Here is a 13,554-nt window from a genome sequence, read left to right on the forward strand (position 1 = left end):
ATATCGAGCTGCAGCTCCTTGGGGATCACGCTAGGGAACTGGAGATGCAGCTCAGACCTTCGTCTGGTCAGGGAGAGTGAGGAGGTGATAGAGAGGAGCATGCCAGGGCCTCGGGAGACAGTCAGGAGAGGGAAGGGCAAGAGTCAGAAACTAGAGAGTACCCCTGTGGCTAACCCCCTTAACAATTGGTACTCCTGTTTGAGTACTGATGGGGGGGGGAATGGCCTACTGGGGCAAGCGACAGTGGCTGCGCCTCTGGCACATAGTCTGGCCCTGTGTCTCAGAAAGGTAGGGAAAGGAAGAGAATGGCAGCAGTAATAGGGGACTCTATAGTAAGGGGGTCAGGCAGGCGATTCTGTGGACGCAGGAAAGAAACACAGATGGCAGTTTGCCTCCCAGGTGCCAGGATCCAGGATGTTTCTGATTGCACCCATGATATCCTAAAGTGGGAAGGAGAGAATAGCCAGAGGTCATGGTACATATTGGTACCAATGACATGGGTAGGAAAAGGGAGTTAGGAAGGAAGTTAAGAAGCAGGACCTCAAAGGTAGTAATCCGGGGATTACTGCCTGTGCCACGTGACAGTGAGTATAGGAATAGAGTGAGGTGGAGGACAAATGCGTGACTGAGGGATTGGAGCAGGGGGCAGGGATTCAGATTTCTGGATCATTGGGATCTCTTTTGGGGTAAGTATGACCTGTACAATAAGGATGGGTTGCACTTGGATCCAAGAGGAACCAATATTCTGGCAGGGAGGTTTGCTAAGGCTCTTGGGGAGAGTTTAAATTAGAATTGCTGGGGGGTGGGAACTGAATTGAAGAGACAGAGGAAAGGGCAGTTGTCTCACAAATAGAGGAAGCTTGTAAGCAGTGTGAGAGGGAGGATGGGGGTGTGATGGAGAAGGGATGTGCTCAGACCGATGGTTGAGATGTGCTTATTTTAATGCAAGGAGTATTATGAACAAAGCGGAGAGCTTAGAGCATGGTTCAGTACTTGGAGCTTTGATGTTGTGGCCACTACAGAGACTTGGATGGCTCAAGGGCAAGAATGGCTACTGAGAGCTTTAGATGTTTCAGAAAGGACAAGGAGGGAGGCAAAAGAAGTGGGGGCGTGGGACTGCTAATCAGTGATAGTGTCACAGCTGCAGAAAAGGAGGGTTTGTCTACGGAGTCTCTGTGGGTGGAAGTTAGAAACAGAAAGGGGTCAATAACTTTACTGGGTGTTTTTTATAGACCATCCAATAGTAACAGGGACATCGAGGAGCAGTTAAGGAGACAAATTCTGGAACGGTGCAGTAATAGCGGGGTTGTCGTGATGGGGGATTTTGATCTCCCAATATTGATTGGCAAGGGGATTAGATGGGGTGGAGTTTGTTAGGTGTGTCCAGGAAGGCTTCCTGACACAGTATGTATATAAGTCAACAAGAGAAAAGGCTGTACTTGATCTGGTATTTGGAAATGAATCTAGTCAAGTGTCAGGTCTCTCAGTGGGAGAGAATTTTGGAGATAGTGATCACAATTTTATCTCCTTTACCATAGCATTGGAGAGGGATAGGAACAGACAAGTTAGGAAAGTGTTTAATTGTGATCAGGGGAAATATGAAGCTCTCAGGCAGGAACTTGTATGTATAAATTGGGAACAGATATTCTCAGGGAAATGTATGGAAGAAATGTGGCAAATGTTCAGGGGATATTTGCGTGGAGTTCTGCATAGGTACATTCCAATGAGACAGGAAATAGTGGTAGGGCACAGGAACCATGGTGTACAAAGGCAGTTGAAAATCTAGTCGAGAAAAGCTTATGAAAGGTTCAGAAAACCAGGTAAAGATAGGGATCTGGAAAATCGTAAGACTGCAGGAAGGAGCTTAAGAATGAAATTAGGAGAGCCAGAAGGGGCCATGAGAAGGCCTTGGCAGACAGGATTAAGGAAAACCCCAAAGCATTCTACAAGTATGTGAAGAGCAAGAGGATAAGATGTGAAAGAATAGGACCAATCAAGTGTGACAGTGGGAAAGTGTGAATAGAACTGGAGGAGGTAGCTGAGGTACTTAATGAATACTTTGCTTCAGTATTCATAATGAAAAAGTACCTTGGTGATTATAGGGATGAATTACAGCAGACTGAAAAGCTTGACAGACAGACAGACATACTTTATTGATCTCGAAGGAAATTGGGTTTCGTTACAGTCGCACCAACCAAGAATGGTGTAGAAATACAGCAATATAAAACCATAAATAATTAAATAATGCGTAAATTATGTCAAGTGGAAATTAGTCCAGGACCAGCCTATTGGCTCAGGGTGTCTGACACTCCAAGGGAGGAGTTGTAAAGTTTGATGGCCACAGGCAGGAATGACTTCCTATGATGCTCAGTGTTGCATCTCGGTGGAATGAGTCTCTGGCTGAATGTACTCCTGTGCCTAACCAGCACATTATGGAGTGGATGGGAGACATTGTCCAAGATGGCATGCAACTTGGACAGTATCCTCTTTTCACACACCACCGTCAGAGAGTCCAGTTCCACCCCCACAACATCACTGACCTTAGGAATGAGTCTGTTGATTCTGTTGGTGTCTGCTACCCTTAGCCTGCTGCCCCAGCACACAACAGCAAACATGATAGCACTGGCCACCACAGACTCGTAGAACATCCTCAGCATCTTCCGGCAGATGTTAAATGACCTCAGTCTCCTCAGGAAGTAGACAGCTCTAACCCTTCTTGTAGACAGCCTCAGTGTTCTTTGACCAGTCCAGTTTATTGTCAATTCGTATCTCCATGTCCACACTGACCCCTTGGATGGAAACAGGGGTCACCAGTGCCTTAGCCCTCCTCAGGTCCACCACCAGTTCCTTAGTCTTTTTCACATTAAGCTGCAGATGATTCTGCTCACATCATGTGACAAAGTTTCCCTCCATAGCTCTGTACTCAGCCTCATCTCCTTTGCTGATGCATCCAACTATGGCAGAGTCATCAGAAAACTTCTGAAGATGCAAGGCTCTGTGCAGTAGTTGAAGTCTGAGGAGTAGATGGTGAAGAGAAAGGGAGACAGGACAGTCACCTCTGGAGCCCCAGTGCTGCTGACCACTCAGTCTGACATAGAGCATAGAGACATTAAGAAAAAGGATGTGCTGGAGCATTTGGATAGCATTAAGTTAGATAAATCACTGGGACCGGACAACATATACCCTAGGGAAGTGAGGGAGGACATTGCTGAGCCTCTTGCAATGATCAATGGAGACGAGAGAGGTTCCGGAGGATTGGAGGGTTGCAGATGTTGTTCCCTTATTCAAGAAGGGGAGTAGTGATAACCCATGAAATTATAGACCAGTGAGTCTTACTTTGGTGGTTGAGAAATTGATGGGGAAGATACTGACAGTCAGGATTTATGAACATTTTGGGAGGCATAATATGATTAGGAATGGTCAGCATAGCTTTATCAAAGGCAGGTTGTGCCTTACGAGCCTGATTGAATTTTTTGAGGATCTGATTAAACACATTGAAAAAGGAAAAGCAGTATATGTAGTGTATATGGATTTCAGCAAGGCATTTCATAAAGTACCCCATGCAAGGCTTATTGAAGAAGTAAGGAGGCATGGGATCCAAGGGGACCTTGACTTGTGAATCCAGAACTGACTTGCCCACAGAAGGCAAAGAGTGGTTGTAGACAGGTCATATTCTGCATGGAGGTTGGTGACCAGTGGTGTGACTCAGGATCTGTCCTGGGACCCCTTCTCTTCGTGATTTTTATAAATGACCTGGATGAGGAAGTATGCTAGTAGATTTGCTGATGACACAAAGGTTGGGGCTGTTGTGGATAGTGTGGAGGGCTGTCAGAGGTTACAGTGAGACATCCATCGGATGCAAAACTGGGCTAAGTGGCAGATGGAATTCAACCCAGATAAGTGTGAGGTGGTTCATTTTGGTAGGTCAAATATGATAGCAGAATATAGTATTAAAGGTAAGACTCTTGGTAGTGTGGAGGATCAGAGGGACCTTGGGGTCCGAGTCCATAGGACACTCAAAGCTGCTGTGCAGGTTGACTCTGTGATTATGAAGGCATATGGTGTATTGGTCTTCATCTCAGCTTAAGAGCTGAGAGGTAATGTTGCAGCTATATAGAACCCTGGTCAGACCCCACTTGGGAGTACCGTGCTCAGTTCTGGTCATCTCACTACAGAAAGGATGTGGAAACTATAGAAAGGGTGCAGAAGAGATTTATAAGGATGTTGCCTGGAGTGGGGAGCATGCCTTATGAGAATAGGTTGAGTGAACAGAAGTGACCTGATAGAGGTGTATAAGATGATGAGAGGCATTGATCGTGTGGATAGTCAGAGGCTTTTTCCCAGGGCTGAAATGGCTAACACAAGAGGGCACAGTTTTAAGGTGCTTTGAGGAGATGTCAGGGGTAAGTTGTTTATGCAGAGAGTGGTAAGTGAATGGAATGGGCTGCCAGCGACGGTAGTGGAGGCAATTACAATGAGTCTCTTTTAAGAAACTCATGGATAGGTATATGGAGCTTAGAAAAATAGAGGGCTATGGGTAACCCTAGGTAATTTCAAAAGTAAGTACATGTTCAGCACAGCATTGTGGTCCAAAGGGTTTGTATTGTGCTGTAGGTTTTCTATGTTTCTATCCGTGATTGTCTAGCTAAGAACAGCTCAAACATTATCCATAAATCCTAAGATGACACCACAGTTGTTGATATGTCAACAATCTGGATAAAGGAAATGATGGCTTTGTGGCCAAGCTTGCAGATGGTACAAAGATGGGTAGAGGGGCAAGGTAGTGTTGAAGAAGCAGAAGGTCTACAGAAGGACTTAGACAGATTGGGAGAATGGGCAAAGAAGTAGCAGATGGAATATAGTGTAAGGAAGTGCATAGTTAAGCACTTTGGTAGAAGGAATAAAAGTATATTTTCTAAATGGGGAGAAAATTCAAAAATCAGAGGTCAAAGGGACTTTGGAGTCCTCTTTCAGGATTTACTAAAGGTTATATTGCAGGTTGAGTTGGTAGTAAGATAGACAAGTACAATACTAGCATTTATTTCAAGAGGACTAGAATATAAGAGCAAAGATGGGATGCTGAGACTTTATAAGACATTGATCAAACTGCACTTGGAGTTGTGAGCAGTTTTTAGCCCCTTAGCTAAGAAAGCAAGTGCTGACATTGGAGAGGGGCCAAAGGAGGTTCCCCAGAATGATTCTGGAAATGAAAGAGTTAACGTATGAGGAGCGTTTGATGGCTCTGGGCCTGTACTCACTGAAGCTTAGAAAAATGAGGGACCTAACTGAAACCCATTGAATATTGAAAGGCCTAGATAAAGTGGAAATGGAGACGATGTTCCCTATAGTGGGTGAGTCTAGGACCAGAGGGCACAGCCCCAGAATAGAGGGGTGTCCATTTAGAACAGAGATAAGGAAGAATTTCTTTAGCCAGAGGATGATGAATCTGTGGAATTCATTGCCATGTACAGCTGTGGAGGCCAACTCATTGAGTATATCTAAAGTGGAGGTTGATAGGTCCTTGGGTGTCAAAGGCTACAGGGAGAATGTAGAAGAATGCGGTTGGGAGGGATAGTGAATCAGTCATGATGGAATGGCAGAGCAGACTCAATGATCCAGTGGTCATATACTACTCTGCAATGTTATTGTCTAAGAGGAACGAAGATGAAGAGGCTCAAGAACTTTGGCATTAAATTGTGTTATTTTGTGATCATATTGATACAGGTCATGTATTTGGAAGAGCTCATTTAAGTGTGGTATGTTTTGTAGATGGAACACAGCAAAGTTTAAGGTAGTGAATAGGGGGTCAATCAAGCAAGTTGTATTATCTGTGTTGAGCATTTTGACAGTAGTTTAGATTGTGCTTATTTAAGCATGTGGAAATTACTGAAATGTGCCTTGTTAATGATGGAAAAGTTTTGAAGTGGCAGGAGATGAGTCACTAACTGCAGATGCCCAGTCTTTAAGCTGCTCCTGAAACCACAACATTTACAGTAGGAGACATGGCAAAGCCAATGCCATCAAATTTCAAAGGTAGAGAGTTAGGCTATCTCGTGTTGACAATATCATTGCCTGGTCCTTCTGAGGTTTGAAAATTGTGCCTTCTTTAGCTAAAGGGGAAACCACCAATATTGGAGTAAGTAACATTGAGTTGTATGTCAGATTTTAAGAAGGGATAAATTGTAATGTCTGAGATTACAGAGGTGGGGAAGGGCAAAACCATGGAAGTGCAAATTAAGATATTGTCACTAGAATTTCAGACACTAGAGCTTCGTGTGCCACTCAGCTAAGAGAGGTGCTGTCCCACAACTCCAGCAACTGAGTTCAATCCCAATCTCCAGTGTTGTCTATGTGGAGGTTGAACATTCTCCATGTGCACTGGTTTCCATCCACATCCCAAAGGCATACAGGTTGATGGGTTAATTGGCCATTGCAAATTTTCCCATATTTTATATATATATATATATGAATGGTACAACCTGTGGGGAGTTGATGGGCATGTTGGGAGAATAAGTAGATACTGGAGGGCCAGTGCGATCTAAGAGGGCTGAATGGCCTGTTTCTGCGCATTTTGACTCATCTAAACAAGTTTATGAAGAGTGTAGACAGAAACACAGTTGAAAGTGAATTGGAGAAGTCGTGGTTAACAAAGAGCTAAATTTCAGCCCTGTCGAGCTACAACAAAAGCCGACCGATGTATGATGAGAAATAATAAAGTAGCTTTGACCTACTTAAAAACTAAAACTTTTCTTGCACCAACTGCACAATGGTGTGCCTCGGAAGACGTAACGAAGCGATTCTCTCCGCGGGCTCGCAGCAGTCTGGGCTGAGTGAGTGCGCAGCCGCGTGACCGAAGGGGTGGGGGGGGCGCGAGCGTTCCACCCGCGTCGACACCAGAGAGGGGCGGAAGTTAGGCGCCGCGAGCTGGTGTCGAGCCACGGTTTGCTGTGGCAATCGCGGCGCGAGAACGGTCTCGGAACCCCTCAACGGTCGTCCCGAGGAGCGTGACGTCAGCGCGGTGAGTGGATGGGACGTCACGACTGACGCGGAGGGTGCCCTGGATGGAGGGAATGGGAGGGGAAGGAAGAGAGAGGAAGAGTGGTTAGTATTGGGGCGGGGGGTCAGCTGAAGGGAGAAAAGTAGGTTAAACTGGCGCACGGTGCTGTTTGGTTAACTGGGAGAGTGTCTCACATCCTCGCCACTTGGACACTCACTGCCAACTCTTTCCTTCTTCGCTTTCTCTTGGTAAACCGGAGTGTTCCCTTAGAGTCAGTGTGAGCACTATTTCCCATCCTAACCGTTAAAGCTAACCCTCGCTCAAGATTAAATATAATGATTTCATGGAGCAACCTTCCGTGAATTCCCCGGTGGTTGGAAACGAAGCGGGGCAAAACAAAGCTTTGCTGAAGAGTAGAGATATGAATCAATGTTCTTGCACTGGTTCGCTCATTATAAGAAATTAGTTTATAAACAAAACTTCTGGTATAATGCTGATCTTTGAAATAGGCCTTTAAACCAGGTTCAGGTAGGTTTTAAGCCTTTTGAATCCAAAGCTTTGGGAAGGAACGCAGAAAAAAAAGTTCTGCTAAAGGTGAGATGTGAATCAATATTAATTGCACAGGTTTTCTAACATTGTAAAAAATTAGTTTTAGAATTCTGAACTAGATTTATTTTGACACATAGTAGTCTGTTAATTTTAATCTTATTTCTAAAAATATACCTTTTATATTTTTCCTGATAAATTAATTCATACAGCAGCAACTGTTTTTGTAGGTCTTCCATATGTGCAAAGAGTTCTAAGAATATATTTTATAAGTTTTGGCGTTCTCTGAGGGTTGTTTGGTTGTGAGCTCTTGATCTTACTCAGCTGAACTCAATTTTCACATGGAATGCATACAGATCCATTAACCATGCTTTACTTTTGTTCCAATTTTCATTTTTTAAAAGTTTTTGGTTCAGTTTACAGTAACTTGTTAAATTTGTGTTCTTTACCATACTTAGTTAATTTTGGTCATTATCGATCTGAAGTCACTAAGGTGCTTCAACTTTTGGTAATAGGATTGAGTTTTCCAGTTATGTAGCAAGACTGTTCTTTGATTTTTACGCTGATTCGTCTTGATTTTGAAAGTTGGACACCTGCTACTTATTAGATATGATCATGATGGTTGGCATTAATTTTACTTTGAAGTACATCGGGGGCTTTATCATGCAAGCAAGTCCATAAGCAGGGACTTATGAGCCTACTTCATAATCTGCCAGGAAATGTTTGGTACTGAAAAGAGATCTTATCAATTATATCTTACTGGAGTTCTTTTACTAAGGCTGTTTGCTGAATCCTAGAAGGTAATAACCAAGTTTGTGCTAGTTTGGCAGCTCTGTATTATTAAGTAACTGGCAAATTTTAAAATTTTCTTTAATGCAATCTTGCGTGCATTTTTTCCTGTCTACTCAGCCTTTTACTTTTTAAAAAATCCATGATCATTTCTGTCATATTTATGCCACTGGGAAGCCGGGTGGCTGTGAATGACAAACACGAGAGACAGAGTGGTAGCTGTGTATTTTACTTGTCAACCATCCTACGCAGAATGTCCTCTCACATTACGTTCAGTAAGTAACCCACAGGGAAGCTTGACAACAACCTGTAAGGGTCAAACTAAAGATGAATACATAACATATCCCTCCCCCTCCCCCTCCCCCATTGTAAAGGTTTCTCACCCTTCCTATACACAGACCAGCTGCTGAACTATTAACCTTCAATAGTTATCATTAATTTCAACCAGCAACAAAAATTTTTTCCTCTATTATTAGACATAACACTGGGGATTATTCTACTGTATGTGCTGAGAGTTAGTCACTGGAGATTCAATCTGGAGGTTGCCTGTTCCTTTGAGGGTACCAACAACCTGGGGATGATGCCAAAACTATTTTAGCTCTCAGTGGTGTACGTATAGATCTTGGTTTGGGTACTGGAGCACCTCAGAAAGCATAGGAGATAGGGGAGCACTGGCTGTGTCATTTGATTTTAGCAGAGGTTCTGCAGTCGTCTCAATCCCGTCCCATTTTTACAACTGGATCTGGATTGGTCAGTTTGTGTTGGTTTTCAGTCACCCCAGAGGTGGGCAACAGCTGATCAACATATTGTAGTCACTACTTCCACTGTTTATGACACAAATCTGTGCCACCATTGTCATACGTATCCACTTTGTTATGGCAATATAGTTCCAGGCAAGTGCTCTCTTTTGCAGTAAAACTAATGTACTTCAGCACATCTCTCTGCTTGGGATTTTTGTTCATTTAACACAATCTGTTTTGTGTTTGGGGTTTTAAGCAGGTCAAGCTGGGTGAGAAGCTGGGGTCATTTTGGTGGTGGCATGAGATGTCTTGGGGTATGTCAGCAAGAAAATGCTAAGACATTATTTGAGGGATTCACTTCCCAAAGAAGACTTAAGAGCTTGTTTCATTATTTGTATGAATCATTCAGCAAGGTTGTTAGTGGCTTGATGATGTGGTGCTGACCTGATATGCTGAATAAATGCTTTAAACTTCAGACAGGAGTTGTGAACAATTGCCACTTGCAAGCTGTTAAGGAAGCCTGAAATGGCTAAAGATGGAACATAGCTCCTTAATGCATGTTTCAGATATAGTGCTCTTCACAATGGCAACCTCAGGCCATTTGTTGTGTGCATCAACTATGACCAAGAACATGTGACATTCCCAGGTCCTGCAAAATCTATGTGAACCCTGTACCATGGTTCTTCAAGCCATTCCCATGGATGCAGAAGAGCAAATTGAGGAATATTTCTCACTCATTTACAATATGGACATGCTTTGGCCTTCCCTTCATTGGTAACATCCAGCCATGGCTACCAGAAATAGCCGCGTACAATTTCTTTTATGCGTAGTGTCTTTCGTGTGGCTTGTAAAATGCTTAACTTTCTTAATGGAGGAATCACATAGTAATCATCCTGCTTGGACTGTGAGCTCCTTCCATCGAGCCTGGTATGGTTTCAGTTCGATGGTTGGCTCTCCTTTCCACTCATGAGTTAACATGTCCTCACTTTAGATAGAACAGGGTCAGTATGTGTGTGCTTCCAGAATTGCACCACAGTTATCAGAGCTGTAGGTACTTCCTTGAAGTAAAAGATCTCTTGGAAGGCTCTGGAGCTGTAATAGGAAAGGGAAGGCTAGATAGCCATCAGCATTTGAATGGTACTTGGAACTCCCGTACTTTATATTGTACTGATTCAATTCATGTTTAATTGTCATTCAACCATACATGAATACAGCCAAGTGAGACAGCGTTTCTCCAGGGCTAGGGTGCAAAATGCAGTACCAACAGTCACACAGTACAAAGCACATAGCACATTCAAGATGGAAAGCACAAAGATATCAGTAGGATACAGCCACGCAAAAAAAATATAGTCCAGACCCGAGCCATGCATGCCTCAGAAATCTGCAGTTGACAACAATGCAACTTGTGTTCTGCGGAGCGAACGCTAGGGGCAGCACCAACTCCAGCCTGGACCCTACACCACACTCCCTCTTCACACACCCCCCCCCCCCCCCCCCGCATTGGCTGTGCTGATAGTAACGGGGCCCAACATTATATTTGACTAGCAGTCAGGAAGGGAATGCCCGAATGTGGACCAAAGTTTGACATCAAGGGGCAATGATCTGTCAGTAATAAATTGTCAACCAAAGAGGAATTGGTGGAATTTCTTAATTCTAAAGACAATTGCGAGTACTTCCCACTCAATCTGGGCATAGTAGCTTTCTACCTTAATGTCCTTGATACAAAAGTGAATGGACGCCCTTCACTCAACAGCATGACGTGTGAGGTAACTGCCCCCACACCACAGGATGATCTGTACACAGCCAGAGTGTAGTTTATTTATTCATGAATTGATTTCAGCATGCTAGCTAGGTTAAGAACAAACTTTGCGTAGTATGTTGGTCTCAAGAAAGATGTTAATTGACTTACATTCTGTAGTGATGGTGCGTCCACGATTACATATATCTTTAATGATGTCCTGTGAAGCCCTGAGCTGTTGATCACATGGCCCAAATGTTCGATTGGAGGTTGAAAGATCTCACACGTGTTTCTGGACCCTTGGCCCATATTCCTTGAATCTTTATAGTGTGGCATCCAAGTTTTGTAGGTGCTCGCGCTCATTTTTTCCAGAGTAAGTCATCCAAGTAGCATTGTCAACCTGGTGAGGTTCTGGTCCATTGCTCACTCAAAAAGTATGAGAGCCAAGGTAATGCAAAATAGATGCCTTCAGTACCTGAACATTCCTTTCTGAGTCACTCTGGTCTACAGTTCCTGTCACTGGCTCCACCTGCATCTGAAAGTATGCCTGACACATGTCAATCTTGCAAAAAGGCCATCAGTGAGGGGAAGAGGGTATTGTTTAGCCATAAGAACCAGGTTAATGGTTATCTTGAAGTCTCCATAAAACTTTAATGCCGATCCCTTTTTAGGACAGGAACTACTGGAGTTGCCCAATTACTTACCCACACACACATTCTAATACTTGCTCTGGACCAGATGCTCTCTCAATGTTTTGAGAGCATTTGGAATAGGTCTTGCCTACAGGCATTTGAGTGTTGTGACAAGCCTATCAGCCAATTTAACAGTGATTCCTTTCATACTGCCTGGTTTTTCAATACCTCTTATTGACCAGTGCTCCTACCAATCAAATACACTTTGTATCAATTGAGTTTGAGCTGCTCCAACCATGAGCAACCCAGAAGTGTTGGATAACTGTCTTTACCAATGTACAGTAGAAGTTTCTTTCTGTTTGTTAATTTCCACTGTAACATGAACTACTCCCCTCACTGGAACAGCTCCCCTGAAGCCTAATTGGGGGGAGATGTTGCAATTTCTCCTTGTAAGCTCTCTCTGACACCAGCAATAATGCAGGTCCCAAGTCCACATGCATCCTCACTGTGGTCCCTTCCAACCACAGGTTCACACAATGGCCATCTCTCTTTCCTAAAACAGATAAACCATGCAAAGCTTTTTCAACCACAGAGTGAGTCATTCATTCCACCCTCTTGTTACTCCATCTTGTTTACATGTTTCTTTTTTCCCCAAAAGTTATTTTCTTTATGACAGTATTTTTGGTTGACAGTGTCTTTTTACTTTTACAGGTGTGTTCAATATGTCCCTTTTTGTCACAGCTTCAGCAATCTTTATACCATCATTCTGTTGCTGAATGCCCAATTTGACCACAACGGTAACATTGATTGCTAACAGGTGTCTTCTTAAAATCAGTAGGAACTTTATGAATTTGGGAAGGTGATAGCTGTGCTACTCTAGCTGCCATCTCTATAGATGTACTAATCTCAATTGCCTTCTGTAACAGTCTGTTCTCTGAAAGCAAACATTTCTGAATTGCCTCGTTGACATATTGCAAGTCTATCATGTAGCATGTCATTCAGTGACTGTCCAAAATTTCAGTGTTCAGACAATTACTTCAGCATTGCCACAAGCTGTGAAATAGACACGCCTTCCTCTTGATTTCTTTTATAAAATCTAAACCACTTGGCAATGATCAAAGGTTTAGGTGAATAGTGGTCCTATAAGACTTGTAACTACCGTTTGTCCTCATACGGCTTATTACCAGGCTTAGGTTACACTAAACTGCATAATAAATGATTTTATTCCCATCACATACAGAAAAGTTGGAACATGGATATCATCTGAAATTTGATTTGCTAGTGCAAAATATTGAAATCTTTCAGTATCTGAACGCCATTGTACCGTAATTTCATCATATGGCCCCATATTCCCAAACATTGTCACTGTTTTCAAACACGATCATGTTCCAGAAAAGTTAACTAGTCTCATCTGACCATCTCCCCCTCTCTCCCTCCGCACCCCACTCTGCCTCTACCTTCCTCTACACCTCTCTTATTTTTTTATTTATCTGTTTCATTCTCGTTCTCTCCCCTCACCATGCTTTCTGTGGCTGTTTTCTTGTAGTTTCGCTCTCCCACATTACACAGCGGTACACCGCTGTGTTGGACATAGACTTCTTTCCAAACAGAACAAAACAATAAATATTGCTTGAGGACTTGTCATGCTTGTGATACTGGGAAGCCGGGTAGCCGTGAATAATGCATATGAGAGACAGAGGTGAGAAACTAATATACTGTTGTTTAATTTACTTGTAAGTCTCCTACCCAGAATTCCCTCTCAGATTACATTTAGTATGTAACATTAAGGGAAGCTTGATAGCAACCCCGTAAGGATCAAAATATACATGAATACATAACAATTTCCACTATTGAGAGCATCCACAACAAACTGGAATTATTCAATAATATTATTGTTTAAAAAATACATTGAAAGCCTGCCTATTCCAATTCCCATCACTCATTTTGTCCAATCAAAGTTTTTTTGAAGTTAAGATGTTTGTGACTATTCAATGTGACAACCACAGTAATTTTTGTAATAATCTAAAGTGTTGGTTTAATGTTTTTAAGAGGTCTTAAAATAGATCATTAGCTTTGACAGAAGCTTGATACTGCTTGGTTGCTAAGAATTTT

The 13,554-nt window shown here is 42.9% G+C and overlaps 1 protein-coding gene across 5 annotated transcripts in view; it reads left to right on the forward strand.

Moving 5' to 3' along the window:
* The first annotated feature begins 6,878 nt into the window (after window positions 1-6,878).
* Window positions 6,879-13,554, forward strand: part of LOC132404689 (kelch-like protein 5) — a 131,024-nt gene continuing 124,348 nt past the window's right edge. For 2 of the 5 annotated variants that reach the window (XM_059989037.1, XM_059989040.1), the window contains exon 1: window positions 6,879-7,018. The gene's annotated coding sequence lies outside the window, so the exon portion shown is untranslated. The other 3 variants (XM_059989038.1, XM_059989041.1, XM_059989039.1) reach the window with 2 other exon arrangements.

The sequence above is a fragment of the Hypanus sabinus genome, chromosome 14, assembly GCF_030144855.1.
Source record: "Hypanus sabinus isolate sHypSab1 chromosome 14, sHypSab1.hap1, whole genome shotgun sequence".
Classification (NCBI taxonomy): Eukaryota; Metazoa; Chordata; class Chondrichthyes; order Myliobatiformes; family Dasyatidae; genus Hypanus; species Hypanus sabinus.